The 19,364-nt window shown below is 45.2% G+C and overlaps 1 long non-coding RNA gene across 1 annotated transcript; it reads right to left on the minus strand.

Annotated features, from left to right (window-relative positions):
- Positions 1-17,403: 17,403 nt before the first annotated feature.
- Positions 17,404-19,042, minus strand: LOC311597652. The gene is made up of 3 exons (XR_014779305.1): positions 18,864-19,042; positions 18,511-18,656; positions 17,404-18,322 (listed from the first exon to the last, which is right to left on the minus strand). It is a non-coding gene; the product is annotated as an uncharacterized lncRNA (long non-coding RNA).
- Positions 19,043-19,364: the final 322 nt, after the last annotated feature.

A 19,364-nucleotide genomic window follows, 5' to 3' on the forward strand; every position in this document is an offset into this window, starting at 1 on the left:
CCCTGGGCCCAGATCCTCCCATCATAATGTTCTTCTTATAGATTTCTAGGACCCTCTGGATCCTTCTATTTCCCCATTCTCTGATACTTCTCTCACCTAGAATCCCAATAGGATGTCTTTACATCTATCCCTATTTCCTGGTAAGTGAAGACTCCCATGGGACATGCCCCTTGGGCTAGGAACACCTGTTTTTTAATAAAGTGGCTAGAAGTATATACTGGGAACAAGACAGCATCTTCAACAAATGGTGTTGGTCAGACTGGATGTCTGCATTTGGAGAACCCAAATAGATCTGTAGTCATTAATGTATAAAACTCAACTCCTATTGGATCAAAGACTTCAACATAAAGCCAGATACATTGTGTTTGATAGAAGAAAATGTGGGAAATAGACTTGGATTCATTGGCACAAGAAAAGACTTCCTGAACAGAATACCATTAGCCCAAGCACTAAAATCAACAAGTAATAAGTGAGACCTCATAAAACTGGTCTACTTCTGCACAGCAAAGGTCACTATCATTTGGACAAAGCAGCAGACTATCCAGAATAGAAAAAAGATTTTTACCAACTCCACATCTAGTAGAGGGCTAATATCCAAAGTATACAAAGAACTCAAAGAACTAGATATTAAAAACAATTTTAAATGGGGCCCACATCTAAACAGAGATTTCTCAAAAGAAGAAGCTCAAATGGCTGAGAAACACATTAAGAAATGTTCAAACTCATCGGGTGTTGTCGTGCATGCCTTTAATCCCAGCACTTGGGATGCAGAGACAGGCAGATCTCTGTGTGTTCAAGGCCAACTTGATCTACAAAGTGAGTCCATGACAGCCAGGACTACAAGAGAAACCCTGTCTCAAACAAACAAACAAACAAACAAACAAAACAACATCAACAAAAGAAATGTTCAATCTCATTAGCCATAAGGGAAGTACAAATCAAAACTACTTTGAGATTTCATCTTATACCTGTTAGAATGCCTAAGATCAATAAAACACACAAGAGTTCACACTGGTAAAGATGCAGACTAAGGAGAGCACTCATCCATTGATAGTGGAAATGCAAACTTGCACAGCCACCATGGTAACCAGTGTGGCAGTTTCTCAGGAAGATGGAAATTGATCTATGTCAAGATACAACTATACCATTCTTGGTCATATACCCAAAGGATGTGTCATCCTACCATAGAGACACTTACTCAACTATGTTCACTGTTGCTGTATACATATTATCCAGAAATTAAAAACAACCTACATATCCCTCAACAGATGAATGGATTTTAAAAAATGTGGTACATTTATACAGTGCACTATTACTTAGCCTTTAATAAAAAATGAAATCATGAGCCAGGCATGGTGGCACACCCCTGTAATCCCAGCACTTCAGAGGTAGAAGCAGGTAGATCTCTGAGAGTTCAAGGCCAGCCTAGTCTATGAAGCAAGTCTAGGATAGCCAAGGCTACACAAGGAAACCTAGTCTCATAAAACAAGCAAAAAACAAAATTATACTGAGTAAGGTAACCCAGACCAGAAAGATATATATATATATATATATATATATATATATATATATATATATATATATATTATATATTACATTAACTTATATGTATATATTAGCTTTTAAGTCAATGATAACCAAGCTGTAACCCATAGACTCACAGAGGTTAGGTAATAGAGTAAAAGACTAGGGGGCATAGATAGCTCTCCTTAGGAAGAGGAAATGGATTAGATAGTTATGAATGGATTGTGGGGAGGGCTGGAAAGGGAAGGAGTACGGAAAGAGATAGTTAAAACAAAGGGCCATCAAGGGGTACGTATGAAAACCTGATACAGTATAAACTTCCTAAAATATAAACATATACAAAGGTGATCTAAATGAAATTGCCAACTAATGATGGAGAATGAGCCCTAACTGGACCTCTCTGGTCAACAAATGAACCTTCGAGTACCAGATAGATTATATTTAATTGAGCTGTTGGCCAAAGGAGGTCCTTGGAAATCCTCCATTTCCCCAGGTTTTTTTTCCAAAACTGTAGCTTGTTTTCCACAACCTGGTGGCAGGGCCCTACTGCTGAAGACAAACATACATCAAAATGGCAAAGTTGAGCTTGTGCCTACATAGAGCCTGAACCACTATGTGCTAGTGTCTTTGGTATAGGAAAGTATTCTGCACACCCTAAAAGAAAACCATAAACACAAACCCAACTGCCAACCCTTTAATCTACAGTGGTGCCATGCCTGCAGTACCAACACAGTGGTGGTAAAAAGCTTGTGGGAGCAACCAACCAATATCTGATTTGACTTAAGGCCTACTTCATAAGATGAAACCCACACACTTGAGTAACCGAGTTCTTGAATATCCAAGAATCTGAGATTAGAAAGCCCAGGGAGTAGAGCAAAACAAAATACTAGTGTGCTACGAAAAAAGAACAAAACAATAACATGGCTCCCAATGACATTCTGTTATACTCAGTGATCAGCATCTTGGTCCATCATCATCAGAGAAGCTTCCTCCTGCAGAAGAAGTGAACAAATACAGAGGCCCACAGCCAGACAATACGCAGAGAGTGGGAGACCATGGAACACCCACCCCTAAACAGAATGTCTCAATCAAATCCCTCCCCTCAGAGCTCAGGCCCTTTGGAAAAGGAGGCAGAAAAAGTGTAAGGGCTAGAGGTAACAGAGTACAGCAAAGAAACAAGGCCCTATACATCAAAATGATCAATGCATATATTAATTCACAGAGCTTAGGCGCACGCCCAGGGTCTGCACAGGTTTGTACCAGATGGGGTCCTAGAGCTAAAAGGAGAAGTGGACACACGGCCCATTCCTAAACCAGAAGTTGCCTCCAATCAGTAACCACTTGAAAATCACAATTTAGTTTCCTCCGGAGGAGTCCCACTGGGGAAGCTAGGTACCATTAAGGGTAGGTCGCACACCCAGCAGTAGGTGGCAACAGGAAACGAACTCAACAGCATCTTTGGAGGTTCCTGTCCCCCAGTGACATGTCAGGGATTTTCTTTTTAAATTTTTACTTTTGTTTTTTGTTTGATTTTTGGTTTTCAAGATAGGGTTTCTCTGTGTAGCCAGTCTGTCCTGGACTCTCCTTGTAGATCAGATTGGCCTCAAACTCACAGAGATCTACCTGCCTCTACCCCAGGCTGGGATTATAGATGTGTACCACCCCACACTCGGCTAATTTTTATCTTATTTTTTATCTTATTTTAATTTAATGTATAGTTTTTCTTTCTTTTTACTCTATAGGTCTTTTTCATTTATATATATATATATATATACACACACACATATATATATATATACACATATATATATGTATATATATTCATTCCAGTTTACTGTTTTTATGGGATTCCTGAATATGGATGAGTGGGCCTCTGAATTGCATCTGTTTGCTGTGCTCTTTCTTGGGTTCTTTTCCTTCTACTTGGTTTTTTGTTTTTTTGTTTTTTGTTTTTTGTTTTTTGTCATATTTTATGAGTATTTTTTGTTTTGTTTTATCTTATTCCATTTTATTTTGTTATTCTACTACTACTACTACTACTACTACTACTACTACTACTACTACTACTATTATTATTATCATCCCTTAGAAGCCTGTTTCCTAATGAGACTCAGAAAAAGGATGGGAAGGGAGGGAAGAGAGAAACTGCAATCAGGATATAGTATTTTTTTTTAAAATCCATTTTCAATAAAAGGAAAATTTAAAATAATAATAATTTTAAAAGAAGGTGGCCTGTAACCTGGGCCTTTCTCCCAGGTCCCTGGCAAACTGTGTTTCAGAGCACTGGCTCACCCTAGCTGTGTAAGCAACGCCAGAGTGAGAGGCTGGGCAGGTGAAACAGTTTAGGCTAATCCCACACAGGCAGCTCTTGCCACTGTTGGACACCGAGCACCATGCAAGCACCTGGAGATGCTGCTGGCACATAGGGCAGGCGTCTCTCCTTTGCTGGCCACGTGCCCAGGACGTCAGGCTACTGTCTGGGTTCTATCAGTAAAGGGGTGGGGTAACCCCACGTGTCTTTAAATACATCATTCACTGGGCAAGTCCTTCTGTAATTCATTACTCAAGTGAGATCATGACAATGTGCCTAGGATCTGTGACATGATTTACAGAGAATTCTGAGCATAGCGCCTGGCACGCACAGAGAAATCGATTAATTTAACTCAAAGGACCATTATGGTTAGTTGTCCCTATGGAGTGAGTTATTGCAGCGGCTTTAAATAAGGAAGAGCAGACTGAGCAGTTAACAGTCATTAATACTCAGTTTAATAATGGATCTTCAGACTCAACTCTGACTCGTTGGGACCTCTAGGACCAGGGTGTGGAGAAAATGAGAGGGACATGATGATTTGAAAGAGCTAAAGCACTGACAGGGGCTGGCAGGATCAGTTGGGCCTCATAGCATGGCTAATGGAAGACCCAGGGCCCTACTGGGAAAACAAGATTGAAAACTGGAGGGAGTGTGGCCTGCTCAGGACAATCAAGAGACAGGGTCTGCATCTGAACCGGGGTCTATTTCCCTGTGTAGCAAGTCACCCAGCCTCTTTCAAGGTTAGTATACTCAATACAAAACGATGAGTGAATGTGGTTACCCGCAAGGACTCTTCCAGGAGTTCAAAGAACAAAGCTTTCCTGGCTTTCTTTAAAGAGTATTTGTATAGTAACTTTATATCATGCAGCTTAGTTTTGGAAAACTCTGCAAATGTTAACACTGTGACTTACACATAAATCAAGATTTTTTAAAGTATCTCTCTTATAAAATCCTATTCAATATCCACTGTCTCAAGGTCCCAGTAAATCTTATCCATAACCCTTATTTTTTTTCATAGTTTAAAAATGGCTAATGACACTTTGCAAATGATGTTTTCAAATAAGCAAGCTTTAACGGGTAGGAAGAGGACAAGTCATGGCCTTGGCATTCAGAATTTGAAAATATTTACGTTCTGCCATTGTGCGGTTTGTTATTGTTCGGGGCACATAATTTATTTTGAGTTTTTAAATTATGGCAGAGAAGAGCATTAAGTTATACTTAACAAAGTTAGAAGGTAAATTACCAAGAAGCAGATGATTGTAGCAAAGTTGTTTCTATGCTCTCCTGTTTTCTATGGAAGTTAAAAGCTTTTGATCAAAACATCTGCTTCAGTAAAACAAGGAGCAGGTTTCATTCACACGAGATGTCAAGGAGAGTTGGAAGTTCTCCCAAGAGCAACGACGTGATTTATGAAGATAGATACATACAGGGCAAACAGAAGATGACGTAGGATTAAAGGACTCTGGCTAGATTCCTGGGCCGCTGCCAGAAAGCTGAGACGAAAGAAGCAACCAGCCAGTGAGAAACCTGTCTGTAAATGAGTACCCTTGGAATTGAGCTTTGCTTCAAACACTGTGGAGGCTCGCCTACCACACACACACACACCATGCCAGCAACTCGTGTGCACAGAGCACTGGCAGCACAGACATGCCTTAGAAGTGGTCGCCCAGTCTTCACAGGTGAGGAACAGCTGCGCTTAGGGCCCTCCGGCATGAACTCCGAGCTGCTCTGCTGGGCTGCTTATGCAGGGGTGTGCGGCCCTCCATCTCCAAATTCACCTGATTCTAAGAACAAATGTGTAGGTGGTCACCAAAGGTCAACAGTAGCATCTGCCTCAGACTACGGTTCATGTCTCCCCAAGGATGTGTCTAGGTGGCATGCCACCAAAAAGGACTTACACATTCTTCATAAGTGCTTGTTTAACCAGCTCATTGCTATAGTCATAAGGATTCTGGAGCCACAGGACAGCAAATCCATACAGAAGAACAAGATGGTTCCTGTATGCTACAGCAAGCAATGGGATAATGTGGTTCATAAGTACCGTAATAGTACTAATCCTGCCCGCACAAACAAACAAACAACAGCAAATCACACACCCCAGGCCAGATCTTTCTTACAAAAAGATATTTAAGAAGTGAAAAATTATAAAATATCACTGTGAGGATCTAATCCATGTGGTGTGGTACATCAGTTTTTTTTGAACCAAAGACTGAGGAGATACCAGCTCCTCCCTGCTTATCTTCAGCCTTGATGTAATCCCAGCACACACTTAGCCCTTGAGATGTGGAGACGTTATTCTGTGTGATAAACTTGAGCAGCCAAAATAAGTTTTGAAAATGTCCACAAGCTCCGTGGTCTCCCTATCTCAGGCTAAGACAAATGGCATCAGCACAGAAGCCGTGCCACTGTGAGTCACACAAGGCTGCACGACCACGTCAGTCATCTACGTCTGTGGGATAAAACCCAGGGAAGAGAATAGACTAGTGCTCAGCGGGCTGTCAGCAAGTCCGCAGTGGGGGAGAAGCTAGTGTTTTAAACACGTAATGCTGGAACACGTGGACTAACCTGTGGGAAGAAAGCTAAAAGCAGTGAGTGGACCTCCGCTCCGCATACCACACACAGCTTAGTTCCGGTGAAATCACATATCAAAATATAAATGAAAACTGACTTTTCAAATGAAAACTTGAGGTGATATTTCTGGCCTTTGGAGAATATGGATATTGGATAATACCCCAAAAGCTATACCCCTAAAGATAACATTTGAGTCCACTGAAGATGTCTGTTGACCCCAAGACACTACTAAGAGTGTCTGTGATGCCATCCAGAAGCTGAGTGACTCTGCTTGCAGTACAGAGATCTGGTAAATAACTTTATAACCAGAAGATGTAGGAAACTCTTAGGGTTCAGTTGAAAAACAAGAAACCGCCCCCCATAATGAGTCCTTGTTCATTTAACAGTGAGACCTATGCAAGTGACCCATTACCACATGAAAAGGCTCTTAGTGTCTTTGATCAGGAGCGAAATAAAAGGGCGTGATGAGATGCTTACACCCACTAACTTATTAAACGAAAATCTCTCAGGGGAGGTAAAGTGCTTGCTGCCAAGCTTGAGGAGCTGTGTTTGGATCCCCAGTGCCCACATAAAAAGTTGGGCATGGAGGCACATGTCTGCACCCCATTGCTGTGAGGGCAGAATCAGGAAGATGCCAAGAGCTGACAGGACTAGCTGAATTGGTGGTGAGTGACTTAAGTCTCCAAAAATAAGGTGGAGAGTGACTGAGGAAGATGTGATGCACACATGCAGGCATGCACATTTGTGTGCTCATACATATGCGTGCCCCTCCCCCACAGCCCATACAGAAAGTGTCAAGAGCTGATGTTTAAAACAATGAAGCTTTTCTGGAGATCTCAGAGTATTGGGAACACTAGCAGTGTAGAATAGCAATGTTGGGACCCAGGGCAAACAGCTGACGTGCCTGTTCAAAACACCAAAGCAGACCTGGCCTCCAGGTTCTCCCAGCATCCCTCAGTCCCTACCTGAACTTTCCAGCCCAGGGACTGGGCTTTCTTCCCGCCCCCCCCCCCACCTCTTCCCTCCCCCTATCCCCCCATCCACCACCACCCCCATCCGCAGAGGCTCTTCACTATATAATGCATACATTTGGGGTTTCCTCCTCCCTGCCCTATTGTTTTTCTGTCTCCTTAGATGAGTGGCAGGTGACTTCCCTGACCTCTTCCTGTGAGATCAGTGAACCTGCTGAGAGCTGCCCCCAATAAACCCGCCCTTTATACCTTAATCTGTCTTGAATTGGCTCATTTCATCAGCAGAGAATACCTATCATCTGGTGGGACATTTTTCATTCCTTTTATATACCTTAAATCACTTTCTTAGCACCATTTAAGTTTTTATGTCCTCCAACCTTTATAATTTGCATTTACCAATGTTAAAACACCTTTTTAGACCCTCAAATACTTTATTTTTTTAAATTTTTTATTTTTGTTTTATTAATTTATTCTCAATGGTTATCCCATCCCTTGTATCCTCCCATTCCTCCCTCCCTCCCATTTTCCCCTTATTCCCCTCCCCTATGACTGTGACTGAGGGGGACTTCCTCATATATATTCCTCCTGTATATGCTCATAGGGTATCAAGTCTCTTCTTGGTAACCTGCTATCCTTCCTCTGAGTGCCACCAGGTCTCCCCGTCCAGGGGACATGGTCAAATATGAGGCACCAGAGTATGTGTGAAAGCCATATCCCACTCTCCACTCAACTGTGGAGAATGTCCTGTCCATTGGCTAAATCTGGGTAGGGGTTTGAAGTTTACGGCCTGTATTGTCCTTGGCTGGAGCCATAATTTGAGCGGGATCCCTGGGCCCAAATCTGCCTATCATACTGTTCTTCTTGTAGGTTTCTAGGACCCTCTAGATCCTTCTGCTTTGCTATTCTCCGATGCTTCTCTCATCTAGAGTCCCAATAGGATGTCCTCCCCTCTGTCCCAGTTTCCTGGTAAGTGAAGATTTTCTTGGAATCAAATACTTTCTTAAACCCTCACATTTTTAGACCCTCAAACACTTTCTTAATCCCTCATAACTTAACCTTTCATATCCTCAGATCTTACATAAACTTTATACTTTTTTCCCTTTTTTATGTAAATATTTATTTATTTGTTTATTGGGTATACAGTGCTCTATCTGCATGCATACCTATAAGCCAGAAGAGGGCATTAGATCACATTATAGATGGTTGTAAGCCACTATGTGGTTGCTGGGAGTTGAACTCAGGACCTCTGGAAGAGCAGTCAGTGCTCTTAACCTCTGAGCCATCTCTCCAGCCCTATTCCACCCCTTAAATCCAATTATTTACGACCATCAGACTCAGGTGATTGATTGCTGGGAGCAGTCTGGGAGTTTCTTTAGATAAGAAAATAGTAAAAAGTTATTTAGTCTTCAAACCCATTAGAGACCCGAGGATGATAAATTTTACCTGAGTAAACAGGAAGTGTAGAGCAAGCAGCTTCCAAACTTATTAAAAAGACAGAGGCTTAGCAGCTACCTGGTCCCCAGTTTCTCTGCAGTCAGTTGAGCACCATGGGCAGAGGCCGTCTGGCCATCAGGCCCAGAAGATGAGAGGCTTTTTCTGTGGAGGAGGAACATGGGAGAGACTGACCTTTCCTTGTCTTAAGCAGCATATGGCAGTCAATTTTCTGGTGTCCTGTTTGTCCACAGTTCAGGCTGTGCTCTAGCAGCAGGTGACACATTGACACAGTCTTGTCCAGTGGTTAGCGTACCACAATCCAGGTGGAGTCCTTTGTCACTGTGTCCATATCTTCTTGGACATCCTGGGGGGAGTCACTGTTAGGATTTGGGAGTCTCTGTGTGTCATGGTATGTTTAAATATCTTAAATGCTATATTCAACAGATTCTCTGACAGGTTTGAGGGCTAGTACCTGGTGAGCATATCTGAGTTAAACAATCTTTGTCTGATTTTAGTTGTTTGTTTTAACCTATACCTTGCAAACATAAAACAGGAGGCTAAATAAGGTTTAGTCATGTAATTAATTGCATTATTTCCTAGTATGACTTTAAATATATTTCTGAATACATTAAAAGATATGATCACTTATCAGGTGGCTGACTGTCAACTTGCATTTCTAAATTATCCTTAACAGTTTGCAATAATTTGTAATATTAGAATAAAGTGCCTTTTAAAGAACAAAGACATAGAACATAACCATAATTTTCAAAAGGCAACACCAAGTTCTAACAGTAGTGCAATGTCTTTAAAACCAATTACAAAAATCGACTGTCTGCAAGGTACTTTTTGTACACAAACACATTTAAGAGTCCTTGGTTAAGATAGAGATAGTTGCCAGCCATGTGGCTGACCTTAATCAAGATGGCAGTGAAGCCATGACACCATCTTCTTTATCCCAAAATCAATATGGCAACCACCACTCCAGCCCAGTTAAGTGGCTACAGTTGGCTGACTGGCTTGCTTGCTTGCTTGCTTTATTTATTTATTTATTTATTTTTGGGTTTTTGAGACAGGTTTTATCTGTGTAGTCCTGGCTGTCCTGGACTCAATTTGTAGATCAGGCTGTCCTTGAACTCACAGAGATCTGCCAGCCTCTGCCTCCCAGAGTACTGGTATTTCAGGCGTGAGTAGGCTATTTAAAGGAATCAGGCTGCTGCTTCGCCACCACGGAGGTTGCACATGGTCTGGAAGGCAGTATGGTGTGGTGTGGGGAGCTAGGTGGCATCTGGAGCCACTAATACAGAGGTGCTCAGCCACTGAAGCTGTTTCGTAGTGAAGCGGGGGAGGGGTATAAGAGCACAGTTTCCATAAATCCTGGACTCGTGGAGTTCAGACTGAAGTTGTTCACGCAAGGTCAGAGGTTTAGACCTGGTGGCGTCTATTTTCCCAGCCTGTGCCGCTAACCCAAAGTCTCAGGTCGCAGCGTTCTTCCAGTAAGCCTGAGGGTCATACAGTGGGAAGTGGGGTGTAGACTCAGGTCAGACCTGTCTGCGATTGAAGGCTTCCCAGAACAAAGACTGTCTTTGTTCTAGAAGGAGCTTGCCCTTGTGCAGCCACAGATCTTGGCAGGTGATCCCGGGGGGGGGGGGGGGTCTGGAAGAGGCACCTGGTACCTCTTGGCAGCAACTGGGGGAGGATTACTCACCAAGCCAAAGTCAAGCTTGTCAGGCAGAGAGAAAGATAAGGGGAAAGGAGCGGGCCCCAAGGCCAGCTTGGCCTGGCCTGCTGGGCTGGGGGCTCAGCTCCTCTGAGTATGGCCACCAGATGATAGGTATTCTCTGGCCATGAAATGAGCCAATTGAAGCCAAATTAAAGTATAAAGGCAGGTTTATTGGGGGCAGCTCTCAGGCAGGTTCACTGATCTCATGGGAAGAGGTCAGTGAAGTCACCTGCCACTCAGATGAGGAGAAAGAAAATTTAAGAAGGGGGAGGGAGAAGGGGAGGGAAGGGGAGGAGGGAGGTGGAGAAGGAAGGAGGGAGGAACAGTGTGGGAGAGGAAGAGAGAGAGGCAGAGACAGACAGAGAGAGAGAGAGAGAGAGAGAGAGAGAGAGAGAGAGCGCATGCCAGAGAGCTTCTGCAGTGGAGAAAGCCCCACCCCACCCCCACCCTCCACCCTCCAGGGGCCATCCATCCGCACACACTGGATGCTGGGAGAACCTGGAGGCCACATCTGCTTTGGTATGTTAAATAGGCACCTCAGCTGCTTGTCCCAGGTCTGAATCCCAGCATCTAACACCCCACCCCACGCCCAGTGGTTGAAGCCAGCTCAAGAGAGAGGCTGTGTAGGATACACAGGGCAATGTTGTTCTCCTAGAGCTACCTGTGCCTATTAGAGCTCATCGCCCAAACCACAGCCAAGGCGTGGGCCATGCAACCAGGTGATTTGGTGTTTGCTTTCTTGTTTGGTGCCATGCTTTCTTGTTGCTCCCCCATCCCTCTCTTGTGGGGTGGGGATAGTTACCCAGCAACACTACATCTTGGAATTAATTCACACCTGACAGCCTGCCTTCCAGCTCACAAAAAGCCTTCAGTTTGACCGGAGGACACCTGGAGATAAAGTCACTTTGTACTGAGGTGGCCACAAGATTTTGAGGGCCAGAGACGGGAAGTTTACGTAGGAAATGTTCCTTATAGTTGTTCCTCACTTGGTTCCCAGCAGATGGTGTGTCTTGGGATTTCTCCAAACCTTAGGAAGTGAAGCTTAATTTGAGGGAGAGGGTCACTAGGGCCATGCTTTGGAGGCTAAGCCTGGTTCCCCACTCTTTCCTTGCTCTCTGTTTACTGTCTCCCAGGGCCTCTTCCTTTACAAACTCTTGCCACCGTGTCGTTCTGCCTTCCTGTGGGCCCAGAAGCAAGAGCTGAGTACTGGGAACCTAAGCTTACGAAAGCACGAACTAAAGCGTTTGTCCAAGTGCTCGCTGGTGTGCTATCACCCTGACACAGCTGGAGCTGTCTGAGAGGAGGGAGCCTCAGTTGAGAAAATGCCTCCATCTGTTTGGGCTGTACCCAAGCCTTAGAGCATTTTCATAATTAGTGATTGATGAGGGAGAGCCCAGCCCACTGTGGGGGATTAGGCTGGTGGTCCTGGGTTCTATAAGAAGGCAAGCAAGAAGGGAGCAAGCCAGTAAGCAGCACCTCTTCCTAGCCTCTGCATCAGCTCCTGCCTCCAGGTTCCTGCCCTGTTTGAGTTCTTGTCCTGATTTCCTCTGATTATGAACAGTGATGTGGACGTGTAAGCCAAATAAAGTCTTTCTTCCCAGGTTGCTTTGGACATGGTGTTTCATCACAGCAAGAGAAATCCTGACTAAGGCAGTCTCTCCACCCATCACACACAGACACACACAGACACAGACACACACACACACACACACACACACACACACACACACGCGGGCTTAGTGAAAACACATAAAGGTCAAAGACAAAATATAAAATGTTGGATATATAGAACATCCTAGGATTTCAGGTCTCTGTAGAATTTCTAATATTGCATTAATGGAAGATTGATAAATTCGATTATAATCAACTTAAAAGGGAGAATATCTTCCCTGTTTGGAAAAGGGCAACAGAAAGAAAGTGAAGGGGCTGGAGAGATGGCTTGAGTTAAGATACTTTTACAGAGAACTGAAAATAGTTTCCCACCCCTGTCAAGAAGCCCACAAGAACTGCAACCCCGGCTTCCAGCTTCTATGAGTAACTATACAACACACACACACACACACACACACACACACACACACACACACACACACACACATTAATAAAAATAAAGTAACTTTTTAAAAGTGAAAAAAGAGTCTACAAACTAGAATATACCCACAAGGATCTCTGGTCATCAAAGACACACAGATACCCGAGCTCCTCGTAGCAGAGTGAAGCAGATAACACAGTGAGACCCGGGGATGTACACAGAACGGGAAATGGGCGGGAAGTAAACATGAATGGCTGGTCACTCTCATTAGGACATAGCTGGTACATCAAGAGACACCGGCGATGCCTGTCCACCATTGGGAGGAGGCTGGGTCACCGGAGCCTGAGACATCATCCAGGATCCCCTAGTGAAGTTAAGATGCTCTGAAGATGATGTATTCCACTGCACGGATCAAAGCACACAGGAGATGCTCTGAAGATGATGTATTCCACTATGCGCATCAAAGCACACAGGAACCCTGCCCGTGCGCATCCGAAGGCATGGACAGTGGTGCTCGCAACTCACATTGAATAGAGTGGCAAAAGTTGACGATGGAACACATCGCTGTGCCTTTGAATCTGTCTGGGGCCGGTCATGTGAACCTACATGGGCAAGCCTCATCCATGCAAACTGAAACTATCAGGCAGCTTGTGGAACAGCAAATGAGGTAAGTTCACGCAGAACAGGTGTCAGGTGTTATTGTACATAGCTTTCCCCAAAGCCCTTGAAAAGATAAGTGTAACATACACCCCAGAAGCTGACTCTAGGGAGGGGGAGGGGCCTGAAGGCCTTCCTGGGACTTCAGCGAGCCCAGCAAGGACCAGCTCTGTCCTCTGGGGGTCATACATGCAAAGTTGGTCACTTCTTTTCTCTTTTCTTTTTTAAAGATGTATTTTTGTTTTTATTTATGTACATGTCTGTGTCTGTGAGTGTGTGTAGGTCCCTGTGGAGACTGGAAGAGGAAGTCAAACCCCCTGGGAACAGGAGTTACAGGTGGCTGTGGACCAACTGATGCAGGTGGGTGCTTAGAACCAAGCTCAGGGCCTCTGTGAGAGCAGCAAGTGCTCTTAACTGCTGAAGCGTCTCTCCAGCCCTTGTTTTGTCTTTTATTTTTTTATTTTTTCTTTTCTTTTCTTTTCTTTCTTCTTTTTTTTGGTACTGTATTCTCATGCTACAAATATTCATTCTTGTGTGTAAATATCTCATTTGAATACTCTGATTTTTTTCCATGCTTACTAAGCATAAGTCACTTGGCTTCTGCCCACAGCCTTATGATAAGAACAATTTGTTCCTTTCAAGATATCTCCCTGGTTATTAAATTTCTTTTTTCTCTGCTGTGACAAAGGATAAAACAAATGTCCTTTAGGGACAACAAGACCTTTATAGATACCATCTCTGCATTTACAGACATTCACTCTTTATTTAAATGACAAACAGCCGCCTCTATTGGGCATTTCTCCAAAGTTTAAAAAAAAAAATCAAAAACAAGTAAATCAAGAGAAAGATCAGGTTCCGGCCATGAAAACACGAAAAAAAGCCATAAACCATCTCCTCTCGGAGGGAGCGTTTGCACCAGCACATCATCACTGCTGTGCATATTTATTTATCAAGCAGGCTTAGGAGAAGCCAGGGGCATGAGTGAGTCAGACAGATTTAATAATTCTTCATGAGAGAATGGAGGCATGAATTCAAATTTCTGATTTCTATGCTTGTAAGTTTTTTAGAAAATTATTTTGAACATGAAGGATGAATGCACCAATGGTTCAAACAATTAGGTAGCTGGGAAGCCAATAAGATATTTTTGGGTGAGACATTTTTGTCAAGCCTACACATATGTAACCATTCGCGTTTCCTCTCTCTCCCTCTTCTCACACACGCTTGTGTTCCTCTGTGTGTTTCCTGTACTTATGCACTACATGGGCCCTGACAACTTGAATTTCATCCTCAGGGCCCATGTAGTGGAAGGAGAGAACCGACTCCTATAAGTTTCCCTCTGACTTCCACATGTGTGCCATCAAATAGGTGAGCACATGCGTGTGCACACACACACCAAAACACACACATGTACAATACATACATGCATAAGTACAGGAAAAAGTATAAATTGCACCAAAGTAAATTTGACCACAAGGAGCATTCTTCTGTTCATTGCAGACATTTGGCCCCCTGCGCTGATGCCCAACTTTCTTTTTTTTTTTTTAATAATTTATTTATTTTCATTTTATGTGCATTGGTGTTTTGCCTGCATGTATATCTGTGTGAGGGTGTGAGATCTTGGAGTTACAGACAGTTGTGAGCTGCCATGTGGGTGCTGGGAATTGAACCCTGGTCCTCTGGAAGAGCAGTCAGTGCTCTTAACCACTGAGCCATCTCTCCAGCCCCAATTTCTTAAGAGGCAGCAGAAAAAGTAGCCTAGAAGTGTCAACCACTAGGTCTATGCCTCCTCACCTCCTCAATCTCTTCACAAGGAGAGTTGAGGGAAGAGAAGGCGAGCAAGGGTTAGGATACAGCTGCAGTCTGTGACATTGTGTGACATTGTGGTAAGTCACCGGAAATGGCAGACAGGTGCGCCACATGCCTGCCCAAGCCAAGGGCAGAATCCCTCATAGGCAGTGGAGTACCTCACAGATTCTTGACAGCACACAGAATCCGCAGGTCCATATTGAAAAAAGGCATGGTGAGGCAGTTCTTGGAAGGGTCTGCCCTGTCTTCCCTGAAGTTTTGACACGAAAATAAACACAGAGACTGGTACCACTTCTTTGCGAAATTTCTGAAAAGAGGAAGGCTTGGTGGAGAGCCTGTCTCAGAGAGGAAGAGGAGACCCTGGCTTCCTGTACTTGGAAAGAATATGGAAGCGGTCCCCCATGTAGTCAGTCCCCTTGGGCTTTGGAGTGTGAGAATGGAAACTTTGGAATCCCCACGCTGTTCTGGAAGAACAATGTCTTAGAGGAAAAACGACATAGTAGCTAGACGAAGCAAAAGCCTGTAGGGCCGCCAGCGAGCCTGGGCTCCTTCTCTGCAGGGTCCTGCACGACACACCAAGGTGAAGTATTCACACCGCCCCATCTCGCCTTCCGGTTACACTATAACAGTTACCAGAAGCAGACGGAGTTCAGTCAAACCCGGGTGGAGCCTGGGATGCTCGGACACCAAGCCATAACCAGTCACCTGAGACGGCAGGCGCGCCATCTCCGGTTTCCTGATCCTGTTCCTGCTAGCGCCTGGGGAGATGAGAAAGCGCCTCAGAGCCTGGAGCTGCCGCTTGCCCTGCCTTCACAAGCAGCACACCGCGGGGGAAAGGAGAGAACGTGAGGTCGAAACTGAAGCTTGAAAGAAGACAGATTTTCCTTACAACCCTAAACGACCAACCACAGCCTGTGCCCAAAATGCCACTGAGAAGCGGGAGAGATGGTTGACACAGACCAGGGACCTGTGACAGGCAGAGGAGGGGGGCCTGAGGAGTTGCCCTTACCCTCCCCCACCCCCCAGCCCCCCCACTTCCCGCCCCATGTGCACCGTGGCACTCACTTCTCTCCTCCCCTGTACTCACACCATGCTCACACAACAAATAATGTTTACGGTCTTAGAAATGACTAGGTGTTTTTTTTTTAATAGTTTCTGAAATGTTTTCTTTTTTTTTTTCTGCTCATGAATTTGAAACTCTTTCATCTTTCTACTTATTTATCAACTGTTTATTGAGCAGCGAGGAGCAATGGGCCCTGCTCAGGACCCTAGGTAGTGCCTGGCCCCCAGCTCTCAACTCTAGCCAGCCCTGCTGCACCTCTCAGACCCCACCCACCCCTCTTCCAGTCCTGCCCCTGGGAATCCTTCGAGCCCACCATTCTTTGCCCAATAAAAACCTCCCTTTTGTCAGTGAAACAATCCGGACCGTTTTAAACAATGCTTTCGGCACATAAATCTTCCCCGGTGTGTGGGAAAGGGCATAGAATTTCAAGTCAGATAGGGTTCTGAGTTCCCTCTCCCAGCTCCACCTCTTCCCGGATGGATGTGTTGACTGTGTACATCTCCCCTGGGAACCTCAGTGGGCCCCCCAAGGGGAATGCTGTGAGAACCGTGAGAGCTAACGCACAGAAAACCCTAAGCATTTTATAACGATACGTAACAATACCATAATTGAAGTGTCACTCTTGTGGCATCATCTAAGGTAAGTGTCAGTGGAAGTGAGCAGAGCAGCCGTGGGGATCTAGATGGATAAAATTTTCAGGCACAGGACCTGCGGCTGGACCATACACCGTGACCGAGGTTTGCACACAGTGGTAGAAAATGAGGTCAGAGTTGTAAGGGAAGCTGTAGGTCACAGAAGGACTTGGTGTTGCATAAAACAGTTGGACATCGGACGACTTAATCATCACGCATCTTTGCCTGGGAGGCTATGGTTCAGCTGAGCTCAGAGGGTCAACTGAGGCCGGCTGGTCTGCGATGGCCACATTACTCTGTCCAGCTGTTGAGGGCAGAGGTATACTGGCTGATCTCATGGCAGCTTGATGGAATTTGGAATCACCTAGGAAACACACATGTCTGTGAGGGTCTTTCCAAAGAGGTGTAACTGAGGAAGGAAGACCCGTCTCGAATAAAGGCAGCACTATTCCATAGACATAGTTCTCGGCAGGATGAAAGGCCGAGCAACAGCTTCCTCACTGTAGACTCATGTGACCTCACACCCCTGCTGCCACAGCCACAGCTCTCTTGCTCCCCATGCCTTCCCCAGCACGATGGACAGTGTCCTTGAACTGTGAGCTAAAAATGAGCCTTCCTTCCTGAAGCTGCTTTCCCAGGCATTTTGTTATACAATGAGAAAAGTAGAAACACAGAAGGTGATGTCTCTCATCATCCTGCAGCCAGCTTAGGCTTGTTTAGATGGCTACAGCTGGGTTCCCAGAGAGGCCAGGCTCAGAAGGGACACATTGCCAGTTAAGTTGCATTCTGCAGGCCAAAACAAACCACAGGGCCAGATTTCAGGGATCAGGAAATAGAGCCTGCCTCCAGGGGAGACGGGCTGTACAGTTGCTTTTTAAAGGAGAGCTTGCAACCACCGTGCAGTCAGTTCAGTACACACGAGAAGGATTCTGACTCTTATTCTGGGTCGAATCATCAGGGGCTGTCATCAGGACTGAAGGGAGTGGAGACATTCCCGATTCAACGTGAGTTTTAAAGCAAGCACTCTGACAGATGTGTCAGATGTAAACCATAGAAGATGGGCTCATGGGCGCTAGGAGAGAGAGAGAAGTGAGTGGGAGAAAAAACATAAAATACAACGTGAACACTTGCTCTTCAGAGCCTGGGCCGAGGTAAGAAGTGGCAGCTTCAGGATTTGTTTTAAGGCTGAGCCAAGGATTGCATGTGAGTTAGAGAAAGGCATCCCTGATGGGTCTCAGCCATGGGAAAGCAGAGCTAGCAGCCATGGCATGGAGAACCGTAGAGGTCAGCAGGATTATAAAAACAGATTAGGAGCCCCTGCAGGACACAGGAAAGCTCGATGTGTCCATCCAACACCAAAGCGGAAGTGCTAGCTCCAATGTAATATAGAGAAATTATTGTGAGCGGTCTCGCCATACTGGTGGTGTGCTTCAGGCAGGCGTCAATGTGGCTGGGATCCTCGAAGCAGTGGGTCTAGTTAAAGGAGAAAGGAAAGCAAAGAGCTCGGCCTGCAGTCCTCCAATAAGAAGCAGAGGCTGTTTCCAAGGAGCCTGTGATGGATCTGCCAACGGTATTCAGGGAAAACCAGAGGCCATGGCGTTCTGGAGGCCATGTGTGGAAAGAACATAAAAGAGAAGAGACAATTAGCGGGGGTCACCACTAAATCCAGCTTCCGCCTGAGAGTTTCTCTGTACTGGGGACTCGAAACTCAGTGACGTCCGTATGAGCAGAAAACATGTGGTTTTAGTCAGCCTGGGGTGAGAGTGTCAGTGAAAAACAGGAACCCTACCTGTTGTGGAGGACGGCCCTTGAGCCTTCTGTTGCTAGAATTCTCCAGGGCTCCAGATGAGACCATTGTCCCTGGGACCTGGTTAGGGAAGCTGAGGAACCAACCGGAAGTGCCACTGCCCGAAATATCACAGACGCAGAGAAAAGCTGGGCAGAGAATGAGGAAATGAGTCTATGAGGAGCAGCTGTGGTCAGAAGCTACGGTTGGTGGAGGAGGAAAAAAAAAATGAAAGGAAACAGGCAAATATTGAGCCTGAGAAAGAAAAAATGCGGGCGCTTTCAACCAAGACATTTCCTGCCAGATTTGCATTGCCGCCCGCCCTGGCGTCCGTCCGCACCCTCGGGTCTTCTTACCAGAACTCCATTACCTTCAGAGACACAGCTTCCTCATTCTGCAGAAGTTACTGGCTGTCCCTGAGAGGTAGAAGGACCTGGACGTGCAGTGAAACCAGCAGCTAGACTTAAGGGCTAATGCTACCAGGCACTGCCTGAATTCCAATATGAATTTCATGGGATTGTTGGGAAGGCTTCTACAACGTGAGGGTTAGAAAAGCGCCTTCTAATTTATCGAGTATTACCTTAAGTATATGAACACCTGGTCTCAGGGGCAAGCTAGAGGGTCAGAGGAGAAAGGAGGTAACAGCTGACTTCGCAGTGAAGGACATGGGAAGACAGACCCCTCGCCAGATGGGAGAGAGAGCCCTATCCCCCACCCCAACCCACACCAGATAGCAACCTGAGACTGTGCTGAGATGAGCGCCTTTCTCCATCTTCACTAAGCTTGCTGTCTGTGTGAGGTGCTGGGCACGCGTGAGCGCGCGTGCATGTATTTGTTCATCCCAAGGAAGTCAGCAG

The sequence above is a fragment of the Acomys minous genome, assembly GCF_964271855.1.
Source record: "Acomys minous genome assembly, chromosome: 5".
NCBI lineage: Eukaryota > Metazoa > Chordata > Mammalia > Rodentia > Muridae > Acomys > Acomys minous.